Below are 25,443 nucleotides of genomic sequence, written 5' to 3' on the forward strand. Positions count from 1 at the left end.
ATGTAAAGCTGAATAGAGACACATTAATGTCTTGTGTATATTTAAAAAGCCTGGGCCCAACTCCTCAGGATTGCGAGCGGCAGATCCCGTAATCATGTTGACGAAGTAATGGCAGAGAATTAGTTGTCCATTAAAAGTGTATTATGCACCACGCTGGCACATGAAATTACTCTCAAATAGTGGAATGGCTGAGGGGGAGTGACGAGGGAGAGCAAGACGGAGATGGAGGGGAGTGGGAGGAGGACGTTGATGGATCGTTTATGCGTGTGTGCGTGCGTGCTCATGGGCTGTGTGCAGGCGTGCACGTGTGCCCGTGTGTATGAATTCCCCTGCTCTGACTCGGGGAGGCAGGTGATTGACATCTTTAGACTTTGAGAAATCAAAGCACAGTGAGTGTGTGTGGATGGGCGCACAGCGGGACCTGAAAGATTCTAATGAGGTTATAGAGGGCTGGGTGTCACACATATACACACACACACACACACGAACAGATGCTCACACACATATTTACATATGCACATGTACACACTGCTCCACACACAAGTATTGATATGTGACAAGTTAAAAGTATTAGAGAAGAGCTTGGAGAGGGATAATAAGATGGAATACGGGATGGAAATGTCTTCCAAATTAGTGAATAGATGGAGTCTCATTCTTTACCTACTCCTTTGGCTTTTGTTGCTCTCTTGCACCACACCAACCACAACTGACATTAATGTAGCACTTGATATGGAGGAGACACATTTTTGCGATACAAAAAGCGGCCTGAGGCAAAGCTGAAAGTAGGAATCTCGCTGTACGTGGACAGGTAGTGTCAGTTATCTCCTCTCAGTCGTCTGAGCGGCAGTCTTCAGAGTCTGCTGTTATCTGCTGTCAGACTGCAGTGTCCCTTTGTCAGGCCTCGTGTGTGGTATTTTGTAGACCGCAGCGTGTGAAACTCTTGAAGTTAGTGATTCGTGAAAAACTGCTTCCAACCCAGATTCTCCCACATTTTGTTGCACTTGTCAAATTACAAGAATATCACTTTTCTGTGAGCTGCTTCCCTGCAGCCACACTCAAAGAGCACATGTCACAGGCACAGAGGTTTGAGTTTTTTAGATGCCAGCCAAATACAGTGAAGTTAAAATAAACATCTAAGTGATGGTTTGCCGTCCCGCCTCCCTCTCTCCCTCCTTCCTTCTTTCTTTCTCTCCTCCATTCTTCTCTTGTGTCTGAGGCGATAGAAATGTAATTCAGATGTCAAAACGCCCCGTCTCGCTCTCTCCCTCTCGCCCTCTCCCCAATCTCTCTGTCTTTCTCTGTCCTTTTCTAGTCCGTCGTTCCTATTGTTCTCACGGCTGCTCCTTTATCGAGCGAGACATCGCCGAGAGGGGGAAGAAAAGAAAAAGATGACATGCTTTCTCAGCCCGTTGCGGCGCGTCCCCGGCTAGAGTGGCTTGTCATTTGAGCGATAGAGGAGTGACAGCTTCCACTGTAGAGGGAACACCCCTGCGCCATAATGGGACTGACTGGGCTGCCACAGACCTGTCTGTCTGCCTGTCAGTCAAACCTGTCCATCAGCTCTCTGTGACACAAACCTGTCTGTCTGCACTGTAAGGGCTGGCTGGCCTTTTGTCTGTCTTGCTCTCATCATATAAGAAACTATAAGTTATAGAGTCTGTATCTTTCTTTCTGTTTGTGGATCTGTCTTAATATTTACTTGACTGTAAATAATGAAGTCTGTCTGTATTTGGTTGGTCATTGCTCTGTAGTAGATCTATGTCTGCCTCCCAGTTTTCTATGGAGCTTTTTCTCACTGAGCCTACATTTACCAGTATCTCCCTGTCACATCACACATTCCCATCCCTTACACTCTGCATCTGACCATCTAGCAACCAAATCAACTGCCAAATTACCCCCTTGCCGGTAGGTTGATTGCTGTGACATTTCAGTATATCTCACCATTCCCCCTGCACCCTCCTGTACATGACATATATGTACAAATATAAGATGCCATATACCCACCCGTTCTCCAGAACAATGCACTTTTCCCATGTGGTTAAATTGAGTTGGAAGTGACTAAATGGTTTATGAGATATAGGCGAAGCTTTCAGCAATTATGCCTGATGCATGCAAGGCCAAATATAGAGTTTGCTTATGCTCTGATTTGTTCAAACATTGCCATCTTTTCGGATCATTTCACGGCCATTATTCTCTTATGAGACTGGTTTCAGTGGAAAATGACAGAGAGAGATAGTGGTGTATGACTAAGATGATGAGCTGAATTTGTGAAGTCGATAGTCTGCCAGGCTACAAGAACAGATCAGCTGAAATTAGTTAGAATTGGGAGCTCAAAAAGAAAAGGAAAACAGCTCTCTGTGTTATATTATAACCGTGTAACCATATGCATCTGACACACTGATAAGTTAAAACAGAACCGGTGGTCCTCATCCCCCACAATTCACTGATAAATTCCACTGGTATTAAAACACAAATGAAAATAATTTTCAAGTGTGAATTCTTTTGTCAGATAAAGAAAGGGTGAGCGCGGAGAAGGTAGAGGAACGTGAGCACTGTTTTTCTATTGTCCCATATTTGGTCTGTATTTGTGAATACAGCTGCTTTTACATTTTACATCGTTTTTCATCTTCTGATTCTCTGAGTGATCTAAAATTGATGAATGTAATGTATCTTGTTTCTTCCTACCAACAAAGATTATTCAAAGACACACTAGTTCCATTGTGAAATAGGTGTACAACCACGATGCTTCATTATAAATTGAATCAGATGTTGGTATGTTTGGGGCATAGGTCCTCTACTTTCAAGAGGAAAAAAAGTGTCTTTTCTACTTTCTCAGGGTTTTCATTTCTTGCTTCTTCCTCTCCTCTCCTCTCCTCTCCTCTCCTCTTCTCTCCTCTCCTCTCCTCTTCTCTCCTCTCCTCTTCTCTCCTCTCCTCTCCTCTCGCCAGTCTAGCACCAACAATGGCCATCTGAGCCCCTCCAAGGGCGGCCATCGAGGCACAAAAGCACAACGGAAATGAGGGATAACTTCTGGGAAGTCTGGTCTCTCCTACTCATTACCTCCCTCTGGCCCTCCTTCTCAGTACCCCCCTCCCCCCTCTCTTTTTTGGAAATGAGTGATAACTCCTGGGGCAGGTTGGCCTCTCCTATCCCACTCGTGCACCCCTCCTCGTCCACTTCTCTCTCTCTCCCTTTCTCTGTTACCCCATCCCTTGTCTCTTGGCGTCTCTCTCGATGTGGACTAATTTGTGGGGAGGTTTTGGCTCTTACATACACACACACACACACACACACACACACACACACACACACACACACACATGCACATACACAGACACACACAGACACACACACATACACACACACAGACTTTGTGGCAATGCCAAACCTTGCGGTTCCTCAGGCACAGGGCAAGGAGCAGGGGGCCTTTGTGACATGGGTTGGAGAAGTCGTAGTTAAGAAAGGACCTCTTCTGTATGTGTGTTAGTAAGTGTGTGCCTGCATGTGTGTGTGTGTTTTTGGGGGTTGCAAGGGAGAGGAGGGGGGTCAGGAAAAGGAACAGAATTTTCTCTTTTGTGTTGTTTTGTGTTGCTCGGAGGAAGGGCACAACAAAAAGGGGAGAACCCGAGTTATTTGTCTGCCCTTCCCTCCTTCCGTCCCCTCGTCCACCCCCCCTTGATCACTCACTTACTTATAGGACCCTGTTGAATGGGCAGAAATGGCCTGGAGGGTGAAGAGAGCCACACAGACAGACGGACTGCAGTGTGGAGATGTTTGTCCAACAGAGATGGAGGAAGAGTGGGAGAAAGAAAAGAGGGAGTCAGGACCACCTGAGTGTCACCCTCACTCTGTCTCCCCTCTCTTCCCCTTCCTCTTCTTTGGCAGAGGGTCACCATTCAGCCCAAACCGCTGACAAAGATGTCCAGTGTGTGTTTTGGAGAAAAGAAGTCAGTGTCTCAACGACAGCTTGACTGCCTTGCCTCAACTACAGTGTGTGTGTGAGTGTGTGTGTGTGAGTGTGTGTGTGTGTGTGTGTGTGTGTGTGTGTGTGTGTGTGTGTGTGTGTGTGTGTGTGTGTGTGTGTGTGTGTGTGTGTGTGTGTGTGAGTGTGAGTGTGTGTGTGTGTGTGTGTGTGTGTGTGTGTGTGTGTGTGTGTGTGTGTGTGTGTGCAGGGGTTGCCGAGGGTTAGGGTGCAGACAACACAAAATGACAAATGGTGACAGTAAGACACAGCGCAGAGGGCTTCAATGTCTGAATAGATTTGTGTGCTTAATGTAAACTATCAAATCAAAGGATATGAGAAATCGGAAAAGAAAACTCGGACAATATAAACATGGTAAGAATCACATAGAGATTCATATGAAAGACTTGCAAAGTGAAGTTGGTCCACTTTCTTTACTACACTTCCTATTTTAAGTTTTTCTTTTAAATTTCTAGTTTGAAGCATAAATGCTGGACACAAAGTAACAGTTTAATGAACGTCTTTGTTCTTGTGCAGTTTCTTTCATTGAATTTCTCCTAATTTGTGAAGAACAATGGGAAATTCACTCAAAAAAATCATGTGCTGTGTTTCTTTTCCCGCTCAGGCTTTTCTCAGTTCCGTTGTGGTTTATTTTTGTTGTTTTTAGACTTTTTTTTATAATTTGGAAGTAGGTTGTTGTTTTAGATTGATCATGAGGATGATTATTGTAAAGCATTTCTACTGACCTTTGTTGTTAAGATATTGAGACATGAATTGAAAAGCTGTGGTAGTGAGACTGTTATGTCTATTCAGATATTTTATTCTTAGGACCACTGTGGAGTTAGAAAAATAGTTTCTGCCTTTTTGTATATTCCTACAGTAAAGATTGCACCTGTTACTGGATACCCTGTTTTCCTAAAATTGCATTTTAATCACTTCTACTTTCCAACAGCAAACACATTTTGCTGGAAAGTTAATGTTGCCCTGGTAATGATTTTTATCAACGTTTTGAGGAAGAGTTATTGATAAACTTTTCCGACAAGCTGAAAAAGGCCTCAGTGATGATGTAAATTTCATTTCTTTTACTACAATATCCTCTCACAGGAACTAAATCATGATTCAGCTTTTTAACATTGTTCTGGTCTCGGTTTGAAAAACAAAAAACACCAATGTCTGGTGTCGAGGTTGTGCTTTGTACAAAAAAAACATTGCCTATGAACATAATCCAGGCAGCAATTGCATTTCTTACCAAAACTTAATTGGAAAAACAAATTAGTTGCATGTAATTTCTAGGGAACAGGGTCGTCAACCAAAACTAACCTAACTTAATGAGGTTGAAACACTGTTTGCACAGCTGTGATGTAATAATAATGAAATTATGAAGAATACTGACTATGTTTTTGAATAATGGCCGTTTTGAGTAAAAAATATTTATCCGCATTCTTTCATTTTACTTTAAGTTCCCTTTTTGCCAGGAAGCACAAATACTGAAGTCGCATTATTCCAGTTTTGTGAAAAAGCAAGAAAATTAGCTCTCTTATGTAAATCTGACCAAAATCTGCTCACGTTACCTTCCAGCTCCTCTCTCTATCACTTGTTTCCATTCTCTGTGTCTTGTTTTCATTCTCTGTGTCTCAGAATAACATCGAGTTTGGCCACACGGTGTGTTAGGTGTACACTGGAGAGAGAGAGAGGAGAGAGAGAGAGAGAGAGAGAGAGAGAGAGAGAGAGAGAGGCCTGTGTCCCATTAATCTGCCACATATGGTGGATCTGCAAATGACAGATCCTTAATGGTAAACATTGACGGATTGCGTTTGCTTGTTTCTATTGGTGAGCTGGATGGGTACACTTGTGATAAGTGCTCCATTGCCGAGGAGAGAGATGGTGTAAATGGGGCAGGAGAATACCACTAATAAAGCCCCCCCCTCCTCCCACCTCTGCTCCTCAAGCTAGACCTTTTGTCCCACCTGCTATTCTCCGGCTGTGAAATTAGGTTGCACCCCCTCCTCTTTCTCATTCCTCCTTTCTTTATCCACCTCTTTTCCTTTTGGGTGAACGGCCATGTGAAGAGGTTCATTACCGCTGTGGCTGGCCCTACTCAGGTATGGCTGGGTCTGTTCCCACTATAGGCCCATAGCTCTCTCTCTGTATGGCCCCGCTGGCTCCCTGGAAAAGGGAAACATGTCACACAAAGGTCCTGTTAGCACTTCCTATGAAATCAGCAGTTTTCTCTAGAGGTACAACGCTCCAATTACCTCCAACACTCAGAGGATGCTATACCTCCCACACAACACTACCCATTGCTTCAGTGTGTGTACGTGAGTGTCTTAGTCACCACCATCATGGTATTCTTCAAGAAAGGGCCTGTGCTAGGTGGCTAATTAGCACTGAAGACACTCTCCTCCTCCTTTTCTTCCTCTTATCCTTGTGCTTTTCTGCTCCTCCTCTTCTTGCGTCCTATGAGTGCATTTTATTTACCAGTCTTTCTCTGAGACGGTGCCCCCAGCTTCCTCTTATACTACTGCCTTGACATACTGTACACTACACAAGCAGCCCTTCTACAATCATCCAGGGTTCTATCCTGCAGAAATGCACATGAGGGACCCGAGAAGGGCTCTTCATGGCTGGGGATGCTACCTGGAGATCATGGGTCCTGGATGTCTGGCTGAATGACTGTCCTCTTCCTTCCTGATGCTGTCAGCCTTATTAAACAGCTCCATAGGGTCAATGTTGAAGTTGTTAAAAGGAGGGTATTCCAGCCAAGGCTTTTTTTTTTTTTTTTTTTTTGGGGGGGGGGGGGGCAGTTTCTGTACAATCCTCATAAGAATCTGAAAAAATTTCTTTTGAAAATCAAATAGCCGAGTATTTTCAATATTAATACAAAAGGTGAAATTTGGATGGCAATAAAGGGCATACAGAGTTTATACACGTCTCATTATTTCACATCATAACAGTCAGAGATGATTGTTCATTCCAAAATGATATACCTACCTATAAAAGAACCTATAAAACACTCCATTATTTAAAGAATAGCAAAATTTTCTAATTTTTGAAACAGACTTTTTCTCAATTCAAGCGTCTTCCATTGAATGCTTTACTTGCATGCCAGCACGCTACAGTACATGTCAAACTGATTTTACCTCAGCCAAACATGACCTGGAGGCCAGTACAGTGAGAACCTGGGAGGTCTCAAAGATCACCATGAGAGTTAAGTGCAGTGAAAGCAGAGCATAAGTGAATCAGGAAGAAGGGATAAGAGTGTCTTCTCAGTACAATAAGACAGGTGTGGAAGGGAAAGGACTGCAGGGGTGGAGGAGGGGACAGAGGACAAGAGGAGAGGGAGAGTGAGTGTGTGTGGGGAGGGGGGTGGTTATGTTTCACTGTGGGTGAAAACATAGCTTCCCTGGAAACTAGCAGTCATCACTGTTATTTAAACTCTCATTTTTTTCATCACAAACGGGCAACTGTCTTTTTTTGTGTGATTCGGAGATACCTGAAGATACCTAGATTCCCTTTTGCTTTGTTTGTCTCTCTGTGCTAGAAGATTAGTTTTCAGATTTACATAAACTAATAACAACAGTCAAATGTACTGGAATTGCAAACTGCAGTTATTCCCACAGAATGAAAACATGTACAATCAAAATGGTGAGGTTTACATGTTAATGCCACATCAGCAAGTGATTGTACTACTTGCTTATAAAAGAATTGACCTGTTTTTAGATACTGACTTAAAGGAAAGGCTAGCGATATGTTAGTCTCGCAATACTTTCTGAATTACCCTGTCTGCCCCAAGCCCATTTGCTCCCACAGAGGTGCAATACAAATATATACCTATATTTTAAGGCTTAATAATTTCCTGAAACAGCTGAGCACTGTAGTGTTCACAGGAGTAAATAGTGCATTTGTAATGGGGGAGTATTTTCAGCCGCAGATTTGGAGTTGTTCTGAGTATTTACTGCAGCAGGACAGCAAACGTAAAACGACAGTGCGCACAACAAAGTCTACAATACAGGAATAAGTTATGTCTTTGTAGATGCATATTCATAAAATAATCTGTAATTAAAGTAAACTAAACTTACTGTATAACTGTATTGCATTATGTATGTTTATGCAACAATTCTGGATTTACCTGCAGTAAGAAGCTGCTGCTAGTATCACTTTCTATCGTGACGATATCATGAATGGTCGAGGGTGTAAGTAATGTTTTGTCTTGCGCTGTATTGTCTTTCTGAACTTCTTCCCCTTCTCATAATCTGTGACTCATTTCAGCTTCATCCTCCAAGCCTATCAATCATCATGGGCTAGATCTATAACCAGATTACCAGATTACTTAGAGGTACCCTGTGTCAGTATATACACATACACACAGACAAACATCAAAATATAAGTATTACTACAGTACCATTATCAACACTGGTATTGGTGGAGATTTATCCCATCTTGGCTCCTATCATATCACTGGATGGGATTAATAGATCCCTGAGCGTGACATGTGAATTAAACTGCACTCCCTCCATGTGGAGATAAACACATCCAAGTGTGGACTTTAGAACCAGCAACAACTTTACACATCTGCCACTCAGCTCGGCGCAATGATACCTCACCATCATAACAGCATCAGCAGCCTTAAACCATAAATCCACAATCTTGTTTCCAATTTGACCTTTGACCTTAAACAAATTACGACAAAGTTGTCTTACTTAAGCTTTCTTTGGAATAAATTCGTCTCTGTATATGTTCAACTGAAGAATCTGAGACTACTGCCACATTTTAGTGGATGTACTTTTTGTTTCATTTAATTGTCTTTTACTTAGCATTTACTCATCCAGGCACTGAACATACACTTTATGTCACAGCAGTGCCCTCCTTCACATTCACAGATACACACTTCAGTTCAAAAGCTGTGCATTCACAGTCTTAGCTCCACTAGTGGGTGAACTGCCTTACTCACCACAACTTAGTCACCGTAGCCGCCGGGGTAAGAATCAATGTTTATTATCCACTTTATTTATTAAAACACATTTTCCCAGGTAGTTCAGGGATTCCAACCAGTCATAACACCACTTGTCTAACCTCCAGGCCTCTGCTGCTGACTGGAGCTGACAGGTTAATGTTGGCTTGCTTACTTTATTGCATTTATCAGGGGGCATGATTTTTGTCCCCCGTTCAGGCATCACCAGATTCACAGGAAAGTGAAAGATCAGCACAAGGTTTATTTACATGTGGATCTAAATGGATTTACATTTTGTGGGTCAAAAAATTATGCGCGCATCACAGGAACATTTATGCAGCTGATGTGACTTGAAAAAGTTTAAGCTTTTGAGTTCAAGAAACTTAAAACCCTCTAAGTATATCAGTATATTATATATTTTTATAGAAAATGTGTGAAAATGTTTTGCACATTTTGCAGTTTTATGAGAGGATTTTAGCCTTGTTTTGTGCTGAGTAGCTGCTGACCAGAAGTATTTGAATATTTTTTTATTTCATCATTTGTTACATCATTTCATCAATAATATAAATAAAATTAGAATTGAATAAGAAGGCTACATTTACTACTACTACTACTAATAATAATAATAATAATAATAATAATAATAATAATAATAAAATAATAATAATAGGTACCATTTATTAAAATTCAAAAATTAACACAGTCAAGTCATTTAAAGTTATTTCCCTTTTGTGTATCTATTTTCGCGAGCAGTTAAATATGAAGAAATGAGTTGCAGCTCCAGAATAAAAGCGATTAAGGGAGAGAGGATTATTTTGAATGAGGTCAGTGTTGATGTGAATTAAAACAGCGTCTCCACTGGAGGCCTAGTCACTCAACCAGACAGTGCCGAGGAGGCTTATATTGGGAGAGGCGTTAAAAACCATTTTCTCATCACTCTCTCTCTCTCTCTCTCTCTCTCTCTCTCTCTCTCTTTTCCCTGCACCACTTCTTCTCCATCTCTCTCCTCGTCTGAGAAAGCCGAGTCCTGAAAGACAAGCCGCATCATCATGCCATTAAATATTTAAGCAAAACACTGAAACTATATGAAAGATTAAGGGTGCATAAAAATAATTAAGGATTATCGCAATGAAAAATGCATGCTCGGTGTAACCTAGGAGTTCATGATATGAACAATACAATATTAATGGTCTGGAGTGGAGGACTGTGCAGGCAATTCTGTAGCCTCATTAAAAGGAATGTGTTTGTGTCTGGCCCAGGCAACGCTGCAAGCTACAGATACCAGATCAGCCTTCACTGTTTACAGGTCGACAAAACAAACAAAGGTAATGAAACCATACAGTGTAATAAGGTCTGTTTGTTGAGCTGGGGATACCTTACCACGGGCCTTTCTTAATAAGACACAAAGATATGAAACCATCCAGGAGGCTATATTGTTGCATTTGTACATGTAGACAGAAGTGAATGGGATATTGCTAGGCAACATTAAAATAAAATAAAAAAGCAGTGTCACTGTACCAGAGTTAGCAGGAGAAGGTCATTGTCAATGCAGGTCGAATACCGGGGATATATTCAGGGCCACAGAAATTAGAAAGCACCAATACCTTAAATCACATTACCATGGACAGACTCCATTTCTTTCACTGAATTATAAAAGCGTGAACAGCCTCATATATCTTTTATGTGCGTGGCCCATTTTTGAGGAGAAGTGTGCTCATTTCTCGCGGGACATTGATATTTTAACAGTGTTTTAATTATTGGACGAGAGAAGCTGGAGGGCCGGCGCGATGATGAGGTTTCCCCACATCGGTGGTTTTCAACAATGTCAGCTCTTTGACACATTTTCAGGTCATTCCACGATGAATGAAATACAAATGAAACCCATCGCCTATTGGAATAAGGTATCAATAATTGGCGGCGCCAGCGTAAAAGGCCGCGACCGGAGAATTTGGGAGATCTGACCTCTCCTGCAGCGGAGGATTAGGGGCCAAACACAATAATGGGAAAGTCATTGTGTCAGCGGATTATGCAACTATCTTTAGGTGCCAGCACAGACCTTATATGATGGAGTGAAAATGTGTAAGTTTAAAACGTGTCAGACATCTGCCAGGAAAAAAGAAGCCTATATGGTTCCTCATGGGAAATGTGCATTTTGCACACACACACTGGCACACGCTGCAAAACAGCAATTATTACACATCAATTACTGTATCTTAAATATCTTGTTATCCTTCAAGATGATTTCTCACTGAGCAGTTTTCCTAAAACAGCCATTAATGACAAAATATGACCCGTTACAACAAAATCCCTCCGACAAACCTAATCATATCCGATTAATTTAACTTTTAAGAAAACAACAATATGATTTTTAAAAGAAACGATGCATCAAGATTGATGTTTTTACACACACACACACACACACACGCACGCACGCACGCACACGACGCACGCACACACGCGGTGAAGTGCTGCTGTCAGTGCCTTCTCACAGTCAGACGCTCCCTCCATTAGTGCGGGTGACCGCACACTGCGGCTCCGCGCGCGCTCCCCCGCTCGACCTGCAGATTAGACGCAGATTCTGCTGCTATTATGAATTCAAATACATCCTCCCGTGATTGAAGGGAACCATTACAATAAGTCACGGGCTGCTGCTGATAATGGCATAAGGCAAGCACAGCCTTCAGCCGTTGTGACAGGATATTGAACGGAGGTGAAAAGTTAACAAAATTATCAAATAGCCAAGCCCGTGCTCCCTCAGATGTCATTGTCCCGAGAAATAAAATAATAATACAAGAAAAAAGATGCAGACGCCTACAAAAAAAAAAATCCAGAGTCTAAATCACAGTCAGACTTTTATTTTAACGGCAGCTGTTAAATTACAAGCAATATTATAAATAACAGGATATCTGCAGCTTTACATGTAGCCTAGTGGTTTGTTTTTATTTTTAACCAAATGTGGAAATTAAAAGCGTGGCCTTGTAGTTTGATGGTCTATTCTCTCCGCGGCAGACACAGAGGGGCAGCAGCAGCACCCTCATCATCTCAACAGACTCCCTGGCTTGTATTGCTCCTCAGTGGCATCGTTTTGCCCTGCGATTGTCAGGGTTAGGCGAGCATGTTGTAGCACGAGCCCTCAGACAGAAGGGAAAACCTGGGGACAATTACAACAATAACACAATCAAAGGGGTGAGAGGAAACCAGGAGAGCTTACTCCTGAAGAGGTAAAATACCACTGGGGACAAATATTTAGCCCCGTTCTGCTGTGGCCTACCTATAGTGGCAAAAGTCTTGATATTTACTTTGCATTTGTGGGGAAACATGCATGTAAATAGGTTTTACATTTACCTAACTCCAGGTGGTTCTATCTGCATCGACTTGAGGCCAGGGCGTCCTTATTTATTTGGGTTTTCTTTTTTTTTTTTACAGTTTTATTTCCCCACACAAGAAGAGTAAACGGTAGAGCCAAAGAACGAGGGTGCTCTGTGTTGTTGCAGTAGATATAAATGCTAATGTGTGTGTGCGGGCCTCATGGAGTCGTTCTGCGGGGAGAAATGATAGTCGCATTAACCCTTCAACTCGCATTTCATGGCTGCCTCGTTAAGAAGCTTGTGGATTTAATTACCGGCGGTGGAGGCTGGGAAGGTACAAGGCCCCGTGTCGCCGTGTAATTGGAAGCATTTCTCTGTACACCCAACTTAACATTTTCCACCCATCTCTAATTGTCAAGTACAATTCACACTCATTAATAAGGCGAATTATGTAATTTTCAAAACAGGACTTGCTGTGGATGATGGGTTGGGGTTTTGGGGGGGGCTGCAGTGTTGAGCAATAGCCTGATAATTCCTGTGGATTTGGAGCCACATTCAGCACAAATACATCACATGGTCCATGCTGCTGCATATAGGCAAAGCTATAATTAAAACCACATCAATTTTAAAGGGCTCCTTTTGTGCATACATAGCATTAGTGTTGGTGAAACTCTTAAGTGGTCATGCACTATATTTTAGCTTGTGAAGTCAATTTCAAATTATTTATCTTTTAAATTGCATTGTCTGCTGCAGACATGCAATACAATACAGTACAATACACAAAATGGACATAAACTCATATGCAGTATGAGCCTGTTTATGAAGTTAAAGGATCATGTTCAAAATAATGATTAACTTGCACCGAAACATCACAATTATACCTGAATACTACTGCTTTCCTGTGTACTGATAAGTATAGCAGTACCTCCCCAATGTATGTAATACATGTGTGTCAAACACATGGTCCAAAATGGTTAAAGGTTCAACTTAAATATGTGATGCTGAAACATTTTTTCATTTTTGACACGGCTAACCGTAGTAGTAACTTTTTACAACAAATAATAAATGAACTGGTCTGAGAAGTTATTATGAAAGAGAGGGTTAGAAGAATTTAGAAGTACATTAAGAATGCTGCAAAAAGGACTAAAAAAATATTTGACCTTTCCATAAAGAGCCTCAGAATATAAATTAGTTTGATTATTGTAATAGGCTGTGTGTCCTCTGTGTGGCTACTGTACGGCTGTCATCTTCATTAATTAACTCCACCCATTCCGTCCTTATCAGTTCCCGTCTCTTTTTCTATTCACTTCCCCGTTCTCTCTCTCGTCCCTGCCCTCCATCCATGCCAGGTATCAGAACTACATGACATTTTCAGTTTGCTCACACAGTCATATCTTCTCTCTCTCTTGTTTTAATCACCATTCAATAACCCCCGATGACTGTGTGAATGGCAACATTTAATGGGCCACACTTCATTTGCTCTTTTAAAATTGGCTCGTGTTGATGGCAAACGACAACGACAGGCCCTGCCTGGAATAGAGAAATCACACACAGTGACAGTCATGGTGAGGCAAGGGCCGAACACTGCTGCAAATGAAGTCCTCAGCCACAAGACTCCATTAAAACGTTGCAATGTGATACCAATCTGCAACTTTATTATTGCCAGGCCCACTTCCCCCACACCAGCAGTGCCGCCACTGTAGCCGCCGCCGTACTCTATTCTGCATTATCAGAAAACACAGTCATTAAAAAGCATTTGACCTTTTTGTAGCGAGTATCGAGAAATTACCTTTCCTGTTTGGTTCTCACCCCCCTCCTCCTTCCCACCTTGTTCGGCGAATAAATCACTTCACCGCAAATTGTAATGCAACTCCTCCTTTGCTCTGAGTGGCGTTAGGTTCGCTCTGCCTCGACAGCGCCTGAGGAGATACCGCCGTAATTAAATGTTACATCTGCCAATTGTTTCACAGGGACAATGAGGAGGGAGGGGAGGCCAGCCACAGAAAGGGGAGGAAGAGAAGGGAGTCGACATGAAATAAGAGGAGAGGAGAGCAGAGGATAGGAGAGGTTGGAGTGAAGACAGACAGATAGAAAAAGCTCTTGGCCTCACATTGAGCATCTCAGTGTCATCGTCCTAGTCTGTATTGATCTGATGTGTGTGTGTGTGCGTGTACACATCCTTGCGTGTGTGTGTGTGTGTGTGTGTGTGTGTGAACCAGACAGACAGATGGAGTGTTAGAAGTGTAACAGCGTATCCTAACACTTTGAAATCCTCTGCTCAGACAGAAGCTATCTCAGATATCTTGGCCTTGCTGCCATTCACTGCCTTTCAATGACACCTGGAAGCCGTTTCCGTGCATAGTGGAAAACAACCAAAGTGCCTGTGGCTTCTATGTGTCTGTGTGTTATAATGAATATTTATTGTCTTATGGTGCATCCCATCATACACCTCAGCATCCACTGACACTCACACACACAAACACACACACATACATTCAGGCTATACCCTCACCCATTGCACATACAGACACACACACACACACACACCTCCTCCCCACATCTACAGAGCGAGCCTTTGTTTACCCCTGGTGAAATGAAAACTGTGACGGGAGTTGCTCTAGTTGTTACATATCACCCTGTGAGCAATTAGCAAACTGCACAGGGGGTGGAGGAAAAACATACACCATCCCACATGACACGGTCCGTCGATGTGTCTGATTTCTGCAAAGTGCATGTTTGTGTATGCGTGTGTGTTTGTATGAGTTTTTTATCTTAGTTTTTTAAAGATTATTTATTTCCCCTCTGCTCTTTTAGACAAAAACAGTGGCATGTCATGGATGTAACGAGGTACAGCAGTAAACGGAGGGCAGGGACCACATTTAACACCTGATTTGCATTTGAAGGGTCAGTTTAGCCACATTATATAAAAAGAAAAACACATTGTCTAACTTACCTTTAGTGTCATCAATCCATGCATACAGTTTAGATTTTCTTTGTCCTGGTTTTTCAGGTATCTGTCTTTGAGATATCTGCTGTCATGCCAACACAATGGATGTGAATGGAGTGTATGGAGTGTCCTTTGTGGAGCTCACAGCACTGGGAAATACAATTTAAAAAAATCAACATCTCTCAATAGAATCATTGTTCCTGTTAGTGTTCATGGTTTTCATTTCTTTTGTGAAAAGTAGCTCCAAGGGAAACTGTTCACAGTCGCACAGTTGTAGGATAGTTTTTGCAAACTTTTTGTAAGATTTTCAGCCATTTTAGTTGCATGACTATCTGACCGCTACATACCACCAATGATCAGTAAATCTAGTAAATACTTACAGTAGCCATATATAAGTATAACATTGTACTGTATCCTCAGGCTGCTGTTACATTAACCTAAGCTGTAGTACCGTAGCAAATCAACAAGGGGATGAAGAATGGATAAATGGAGGGGTTGTGTGGAGCAAACCCTGCTATATGTGCCGGAGGGTAGAGATGCATTTCCATAACAGCGATAAATTGGATTTAACGGCAAATCATAGACAACAATGGTTGAGGACGCTAAGGGCTGTTGTCTGTCCCACCCTACAGCGAGGATCTACGAAGACCTCCGAGTGTGTTTGTGTGGAAGCGTGTGCCTCGGTGTCTAAACGGGCTTGTCTCGGTGAAGGTATGAAATCGCTCTGACCGTAAGCACCTTCTCTTTCCAGCCGTGACCTGTTATCCATTTAGTTGAGGAGAGTCAGGGGAGTCCTTGTTTCTGCCTGCAGGCAGATGCCAGCACAGACTCAATCTGAACAAGCCCCACCAGGCAGACTTTGAGCTGCGGGGAAAACCTACCTGTTACACCTGCTACTCAGGCCTACAGGTGCCACGGAGATCGAGAGATACTGGGTCCTGGAAGAGTCAGCGGGGAAAAACTTCGTGGTTTGTAAAGCAGTAGCGATGCACCAAACAATAAAAGTTAACATAATTTCACCCACAAAACACCGTAAATTGTGAACTACACCACAAACTGTTTGCATAGTTATTTTTTCATTTGCCGAAAGTCAATTGTTTCCCACATAAGACAAACCCAAAGACAGAAATTCACCACAAATATCTTTTATATTTCTATTATGCAAAATATCTTGGATGTATTTCTAGTATTGTCTATGGGGCCTCTCTGTTTTAATACCAGTTAACAAAGAAATGTTCCTCAACTCATGAAGTTTGACGCGTTTCACTTTAAAAAACAGACACAAATTAACAAAATTGTAGCAAGAGGAGTCATAACACTCAGTTTGATCGGGATGGACATAATTTCAAAAAGCAAAAAACAGGATGATATTGTCAAAGAGAAGTAAACAGAGAAATCAGCTAAATACACGCAAACGCACTCACACTCTCACACAAATACGCACACCTCCCGCTGACGGTGATAACAAATAGTGATTAGCATGTGAAAAACAACACAGACGGGGTGTAAGCAAGCAGATGCCTGTCCCCCTATTAGCCATGTTGATTAGCCTACAGTCTTAATATCTTTGTTTTGGTGGATGTGTGTCGCTCTCACTCTTTCCTGCTCTCTTTCTCTCTCCCCTGACGACACACCCAAGGCCACCCTGCAAAACCCAAACTCATCCTAAAGCCAATTCCTGCCTCTTTTACCCAGAAAACAAATACACAATCAAACAACACTAAGCCACACTAATTTCCTCCCTTGCCGGAGCTTATTCACAGACACACTCTCAAACACACACACACACACACACCTCCTCTAATTTCCTGGGGCCGTGGTACTGGCAGGGAGTGTGTTGTAGCGCCAACAGAGCTCTGTGTTTGGGGTAATTGCTCTTGCTGCGTTAGTATGGAAATCTGCGAATGCGTGACAGGGCCAGATAGCTTCCTCCAATGTTGTTCTGATCCTGCCTCTAGGCCCGCAGCCAAACTATTTTATCTCTTAATGCATTAGAGTGATCTTCCAATTAGCCCACGCTCATAATACTCCCCCATTCCTGGTGGCTGCCTGCTCTGGGCTGCAGAGAGACGGGGAGGGAAGCTGCGGGTATGTAAGCGTGTGTGCAAGTGTGTGTGTCCACGTAAATGTGTGTGTTCTGTGGCTTGATGGGATGGCGGCGGTGGAGGAAGGGAAGGTGGGCGGGGTTGGTGACCAGGAAAAGTGAAGTGGAGAGGATGCTGCGTACGCGTGTGTAAGTGTGTACGTGCATGCAGGCGTACGAGAGGGGTGGGTGGGTGGGTAGTGGGTGGTGGTGTGGCGATAGTTCTGCTTGAGAGGTGAAATGAGGTGCTTATTGTGCGCGGCGTGGGGGTTGCGCCGTTAGTCCGGGGCTCCTGTTGTAAAGTTTGCTGATAAGGGGAACCCGGCCCTTGAGCATCCATTCTCCTCGGTGTATTAGCGCTCCCTTATCAGGGGCCCAGATAAAAACCGGCATGCCATTTGCCTTCGGTGGAATTAAGCCCTCCTCCTCCCCCTCCACCTCTTCCTCTTCCACCCTCCTCCCCTCTCCTCCCCTTGTCTGCCTTGGCTAACCGGGCGGGCTGCGATTAACCTCGACACTGTCCAATATCCTCGGCAGACTCCCGCCCGCAGATTAGCCGCTATTAGTTATGACCAACTAAATTAACCACCGCCGCTTTCCTGAGAGAGAGAGAGAGAGAGGGAGAGGGAGAGAAAGAGAGAAGGAGGGACTGGGAGATGGAGGGAGAGAGGAGGATGGAGGGAGATGGAATGAGCATGAGGCGGTTAATTTAGAAAGAGAGGGACAAACAGGAGGAAACTGATGGAAAGAGGGTGCAAAGTAAGAGAAGGAGGAAGAGAGAGGGATAGAAAGAGAGGCCAAGTGCTCTGAGCGGTGTGTGTGTACACTCTGAAGTGGCTCACTCTGTATTGCACACTATGGGATGTATGTATTGCAAACCATACACACACTCGCTGGTTGCACGGATATAACACTTAGATAATATAAGCGTGTGGCACTCACACCTTGGCATTGACAGGAAATATTTTGAAATCAGACAAATTGAAAAATATGTCACTATTTTATCATATTTACCAAAGTAAATGAAAATTTCTCCTTTAAATGTTCATATAGACTCACACACACTCACACACACACACACACACTGGCCAAAACACTGCTCATCATCACAGTTATTTTGAGCACACTTTTCAATTTCATTTATTTACTTAATGTAAATTCACTTGACTCCATCTCAAATGATAGAAAATCTAACCATTGTCTCAGTGGACTGAGCCAATCATCACAATAACTTTGCTTTTGAGTAAAACGCTCTCCTTTTCAGCAGTGTCAGTGGTGCTGAATAGACCATCAAGTGAAAATAAACACAATTTTCTAACACTACTAACTGTCACAAACACCCACCGGCCAACTGCATCTCTTTGGTTTATGAGCCACGGGGTTTAGAGCAGGAAACGTTCTCACAGTAATGGCATTTCTGGGTTTTTTTTTGTTTTGTTTTGTTTTGTTTTTTTAATTGCAAGCAGCACCTTGTTGGAAAACATCAGGGGAATTAAAACAATAGACTTATTGAATGGAAACAACACACGCACACAAGGCACTTGGAATGATATATTGCTAAAATAAATGTGCTTTAAAACACAAACACAAAAAGTCTATTTACATTACAAAGGTATATATTCAACATGTTAATTATTTTATTTAAGTGGCTTTTTCATTACAAATTAATGGTGATTTAACAAAATATTAATACACTATTGCTTCTTTGTTTATATGTAAATATATCAAATGTAATCAAATTTTGTTGTCAGTTAAAAACAACCTGGATTAATTGTGTTTGTGATCCTGCCTCATATCTTCATCTCTTTGTTTTGCTCTGGGTTGGTGTTGGTCTTCAGACCAGCCTGCCTACTCTTGACAGAGGGTCACCAGAAACAATGCAACTGGCACAATACTGAGGACCTTGTCTTGGTGTGTTTGCAAGTGTGTGTGTTTGTGCTGACTTGAGAGATGGACATGGTGGCACACTGCCTTTCTGTTTGCATGACCCCTCACACACACATACAAACACACACACACACACACACACACACACACACACACACAAAGACACACACACATACAAAGACACAGACAAATTCCAAAGACACACACAGTGTCGAACCACACTCGGCTAAGCCTACCCTAACAGTATTAAGCCATCACATCTGCGCTTTATTGACAGGAGATGCGACAGGGCAAAGCACAGCAACCTGCAACCTCTGTGCCCAGGGCGATCATCTCTCCTGCCCCCGTCTTTCTTTCTTCTCTCCTCTTCCCTCTCGCTGCCTTTTCTCCCAGCTCACCATGTTCAGATATGATATTGGTATTCACACAGTGTAGTGCACAGACAACCTCCCTGATCCCAAAAAAAAAAAAAAAATCAATACTCAGCAGGTTTATTCATTCAAACTGCTAACTGCTGTATTAATTAGAGATCTCTTTAAAGAAATCAACAGTGTCTTCTTTTCACATCAAGAGTTCAACTGCAACCGTTTTTCTTTTTTAATTTTTTTTTCTTTCAGTCATTTATTTTTTTCTTTTTGGAAGGAAAGGTTGACCACACAAAAAGGTAATAATAAACATGTCATGTTTTTATATTTAAATGAGACCAATCTAAATGTGTTTTAAATGCAATAAAAATATGCAGGTAAGTCAGATTCAGAAACTATTAGATGAATTATCTTGAGAGTGTCTTCACTAACTTCTATCATATTTTTTACCAAACAAGCAAATATTTCTTGTCATATTAATTGTATTAATTGATCCCAGACTATTAAAACTAATAAAATAATAATAATAAAAAAACTCATGCAAAGTGACAAGAAAAAAAATGGTTGTTGCATAATTATATAATCTTATCTTTACATTTTTGTAGAAAAAGATGATGACAATTTCTTCATGATGTGTCCTAATACTTTCATCTCTTTGAAATGTAGCCCACCATCAATACAACCTAAGCTGCACTGTCACTGTTATAAACAAACATATCAGTGTTGTTACAGGGATACCAAGACATCATGTGAAAGTGCGGCGTACACGCTCTCCTCATATTTGATGTTGGTGGTACAGTGGTGTGTCTGGTTCACAAGATTGCTCAGTGACAGTATGCCTTCCCTTACCAGTCTTCTCTTTTCCTTTTGTACTGCGCTGTCACTCAGAAGCCTTGAGTATTGGATAACACCATTGAAATGGTCGCTGTAATTTTAATAGGGAACCAGTGGGCTTCAAAGGACAAGCGAACATGGCACGGTTGTTGCCCTCCACCATGTAAAACGACAACAGGAGTGCAAAGCCGGTAGCCCCCCTCTCCCTCTCCCACCGCCACCCTTGTCCACAATGGAAAAACCTGTTTATCTCTGCGTACAATTAAGAGTGTGAAATTCGAACATGCCGAATTAACTAAGAAACCCCGCTTTTGTAACAAAGGAAACAAAGCCTCAGGAGAGAAGAGAGGGAGTGAGAGAGAGAGAGCAGGGACAGAGGTAAAAAAAAAAAAGAAGGATTTCTCTGTCAAGAGAGAGAAAGACAGCATGGCTCACTGATATCCAGACATTTCACATCACATTTCCCGTTGGCATGTGGTGAAAATATATACACACACACACACACACACACACACACACACACACACACACATAATGTAATGCATCTACAGACACAAACACATGCACAGGTTTTAACCCCTCCATAGGAGAGTGCAACATTTTATATGACTTTGCACACACTGACTTTTGATTTTCACCATTCAGTTCAAAAATAACCACCTACACACACACACACACACACACACACACACACACACACACACACAGTACCCTGAAGCTATATGACAACGTGCCAACCCCACCCTGTGTGCTTGTTCATTCACCCACTGTTTTGGCCCGCTAACAGGCCTCTGGCATTGCAAGCCAGCCAGACCACCCTGACCGTCCTCCTCTCACCATCTCTCCATCTTCTCCTCTCCCCGAGCCAGCAATCCAGCCAGTCAGGCTCAATGTGGCTTTACTTACTGCCATAACGACACCTCACATCTCCCCACTTCCACCTTAAGAGAATGAGTAATCAACAAACCGGGAGCCATTTGCTGACTGTCAGTCAAATCCAGGACTCCACTACGCTATCAGTCCTCTGCCCGTCACCAAGCCCTTCTTTCCTTCCTTCCTCTCCTCTAATACCAATTTAAATCGTTCAACGTGCCTTTCCTCCCGCTGCCATTATTCAAAAAGATCATAATAGTTTTCCCTGTGCCCAAAGCACAAAAAATCAATTATTTCCCCACAAAGACTTGAAAGTACTTAGCGCGGGCCTGCGAGGGGAAAAGCTGTGGGTTATATCAAATTGAAACTGCACTCATTACACAGGCACACAATTAGTTACCTCTGGTCTGCCTGCCGCTCTTTAATTTCCGAAACGGCATATCTGTATTATAACAGAAACAAGCATGCAAATGCTATTGTTGGGGATTTAGAGAAATCAATAGGACGGCTGGCGAGAGGCGTTTGGTGGCGCTGTCACTCAAAATCTGCTGCCGGCGACTGATAAAGGTCTGAATTCAAATTAGCGCCAAAGCCGGCCAGTGACATCAGAAGTGACATCCGAAATAAAAGGGACGACTTCATGATACATGTAATTATTCTCCTCGCATTTGTGCGCCATTTTTTCTTCACTCTCCCTCCTCTTTCCTCCCCTCCCTCATTCTCTCTTTCTCCTCATTGTGTGTACTTGTGTAACTGTGTTTTGCATAAAGGGATTAGGAGTGCCTTAATGAGAAACTGTAATTGTTTTTTCAGCCTCGCTCTATGGATATGTTCGCATGTGTGTGCGTGTTTGTGGATATTTGTGCGAGAGAGACAGATTGAAAATATGGCTTGAATGAATGTGCCTTGTTTAATGCAAAATGAATACAGTATTGAAATAATATGTTTTTTTTCTCTTCCATATCAGAGGACTTGGTGTGAAAGCTAGGAAGGTCTGGGAGAAAACTATGTTATGAAATACATTTCCCCACAATAATGAGCCAAGAGCTGATACTGAACAATGGAAACATAACCAGCCTCAGCTTCAGTTTTTCTCAGATACCAAATTATTGACATCTTTTCATTTCCAGTGTTACCAAACTTTTCTGTTCTGCAGAAATCCTGATAAGGTATAACAGCTACCAACACAACTTGAGGAAGTACATGAGTGAACTGTTGCAGCATTAACACTGGGAACCATTTATCAGTGTTTTTTTTCCATTAGTCAGTGCTGATAAACTGAAATGGTGAACTGAAGTCTCTTTATAGTACAAACTGTTGTAAATGCTGTAAAAACTGTAATTTCTGGCTAAAATGTTTCTCACAAATTCAATATAAAGTATTATTTTTTTTTTCAAAATAACACATTTTAGCAAAAATACTAAATGTATAATAGGCCCAATTCAAGTATAATTTTAGTAAATATGGCTTTATTTGGCCCAGGAGTTAATTAAGAAAAAAGAGGAGTTCAGTACATTATTTTTTGAAATTTACAATTAAGTGTTCATATTTTTCAACAACTTGCCTCAGTTAAGCCTTTTTCTGTCAGCGAGTTCCTACATTTCCCAGAATGCCTTTTAACAAAGCACTTAGAGTGCAACAGCACTGCAAGTTTTCACACTTGAGGGAAATTTAGAGGGGAGAGACAATAATGCTTTAATGGTGATGTTTGTTCAACAAGGGCATAATTTTCATTTCAACTTTGGAGGAGACGTCCACTGGGAGCTCTTTAAGCTGCTACATTTATAATCTTTAACAATAGCGAAGTGATGTTTTTAATGGGATACCAGTCATGTGAATAATATACTGCGTACTATATGTGAGCCTTTGGGATTTAACATGACATCCTGACCTGAACGGTGTACTAAGAAATATGGTCAACTGTAAAATAATAATGTTGTTACTGATGATTGATTTAATCGGTGGGCAGACTATATTTTCTCTCTTTAAAATGGATCAGATGTTTAAATTTAGACAATGGATTCAAATTTGAGACACGTTAATAAACTTAACTATGTCTCATAGAAGGAAAGCAAGAAGGTGCTGGGTTTGAACCGGCCGGCCGACAGGGGTTGCTCTGTGTGGAGTTAGCATGTTCTCCCCGTGCCTGTGTGGGTCTCCTCTGGGTGCTCCAGTTTCCTCCCACAGTCCAAATACACAGAGGTTGGGTGAATTGGCTTAGGTGTGCATATATGTGTAGGTGCCTATAGGTATGTGAATGTGAACGTATATGGTTGTCTGTCTCTATATGTCAGCCCTGTGATATATATAAATATATATATTTATATTTATATCAAACACACATATATATATATGTATATGTGTGTGTGTAGTGTGTGTGTGTGTATGTACATATATATTGCACTATATTTACACTCTGCCCCTGAGTGTGAATTCTGAGTGTGAAATATATGTACTATTAAATTACCTCAAAGATCCCCATTATGGAATGAAAAAGTTATTTTCATGGCATGTAGCCTACACTGCTTTCTGCTAACAATCCCTATAATGTAATGCTTTACATTTTGTGGATGCAAAAATAACTGTTGAATGACAGGACACGTCAATGATTACACAAAGTTACTGCTCACATTACTGGGGAGCGGTGAATCTGTGAACAAGGGAAGGATTTGGGACACAGGATCTATCAGTTTTGTGATTTTTCATAATTAAGTGCTTTGAGTTGGCCTGAAAACACAATTTAATGTACAGTAGCTACAGCTACAGTCTGGGTAACTGACTGATGTTAGCCAGCTAACACCCTAACAGCGATATTTGACTGCCAGAGAAATATTTGTTACACTCAGGCACCTAGCAGCAAGTAATTGTAGTTTGAATATTAAGTTGCTCTCTCCAGTTAAAATCTTCAGGCTGACAACTTCCACTTAAGAGTCAGGAGCATGCAGCTGCTGCAGGGCCAATGTTCTTGCTCACCATTGCAAAGACCAAGTTTTCAACTCCTCTGGCTTTGATGTGGATTCCAACAAAATTGCTGTTTGCAGGTGGGAAGGCAGTGAGGGATCCTGTGAGGGATCATGTGCTTGTCACCAAACTAGAAAGTCCTCCTGGTTGATCAGACCACCTTCACAGGGGGAGAGATGGAGGGGAAAACAAATCATCAAACTCATCACCTGTAGGTGAAAATAAATGACTGCAGACAGTATATGTCACAGAGTGAAAATACAAAAAAGTAGATGAGTGGATCACTCGGTTGTTTTCACGCTGTCGTACTTTTGACAGTCATGTGTCATGAGCACTTGATAAAGTTAGAGGGTGACATGTTTCATGTCTTCCTATAAAACTACATATGTGTCACTCAGTGTGAAGTTGAAGGCTGGATTATACCTTTCATCAGGATATCAGAAGGTCACTGAGAGGCAGAATAAGTATCCAGGCACTGTATGTCATTTTCATTGGCCTGTGATTTTGATAACATTACTTCACTTAATCTGTCATAATGATGTCGCTCGTGATGTAACAAATGATACAAATAACACATCAGCTCTGAGAGTCTGAGGAGGCACTCTGCAGCCATATTTAAGCACCTGCTTTGGTGACCGCAAAGCCAACTAGACATGTCTGCAGTTAACATTATGTACAGACCTTTCAACCCCTCTATATTCCTCCTCTCCTCTCCTCTCTTCTCCTCTCCTCTCTGCCCTTCCACCTTTATTTCCATACTGTGATGCTCACTTAGGAAGAGTGGAACGATCAGCCATATTTCTGCCTTGTCCCGGAAACAAAGCCCTCTGCTCTGGGCTGGGCCAGAATGAAGTGGGGCAAAGTATGCAGGGGAGGGGAGAATGTGCCCTTTGTTGCCCCCCTGCCCCATTCTCTCTATCTCTTCATATCCTGCCTCCCCCTTCTCCCACCCCTGCTAGTTCTCTAACACTGAAGGGAATGGCAGGGGAGGGAGGGAGGGGGGTGGCTGGTTCATTCAGCATCGGTTAAACGTTTTCACAGCGGCACAATGCCGGGGCGGAGTAGGCAGGTGCAAGCCAGGGAGAGGGAGGAAAGGAGGGAAAGGCAGAGAGAGAGAGGGAGGAAGAGAACAACAGGTTGACCTACAATGGACTGTAATCATGTAGCACCACTAACCCCTAGAGACCTCTCACTCTCTGTCTTTCTTGCTTTCTCACTGTTTCTTTCTCTTTCTCTCGCTCCTTCACCAGTGTACACAAGCTTACTGCCCCAA

The 25,443-nt window shown here is 42.2% G+C and overlaps 1 protein-coding gene and 1 long non-coding RNA gene across 2 annotated transcripts in view; one reads left to right on the plus strand and one right to left on the minus strand.

Moving 5' to 3' along the window:
- Positions 1–15,828, plus strand: part of camkmt (calmodulin-lysine N-methyltransferase) — a 137,797-nt gene extending 121,969 nt beyond the window's left edge. The window contains exon 12 of the mRNA XM_056395244.1: positions 15,800–15,828. The gene's annotated coding sequence lies outside the window, so the exon portion shown is untranslated. The remainder of the gene's footprint in view (positions 1–15,799) is intronic.
- Positions 11,593–12,644, minus strand: LOC130181256 (uncharacterized). The gene is made up of 3 exons (XR_008829548.1): positions 12,535–12,644; positions 12,258–12,451; positions 11,593–12,063 (listed from the first exon to the last, which is right to left on the minus strand). It is a non-coding gene; the product is annotated as an uncharacterized LOC130181256 (long non-coding RNA).
- Positions 15,829–25,443: the final 9,615 nt, after the last annotated feature.

This window comes from Seriola aureovittata, chromosome 14 (genome assembly GCF_021018895.1).
Source record: "Seriola aureovittata isolate HTS-2021-v1 ecotype China chromosome 14, ASM2101889v1, whole genome shotgun sequence".
Taxonomy (NCBI): domain Eukaryota; kingdom Metazoa; phylum Chordata; class Actinopteri; order Carangiformes; family Carangidae; genus Seriola; species Seriola aureovittata.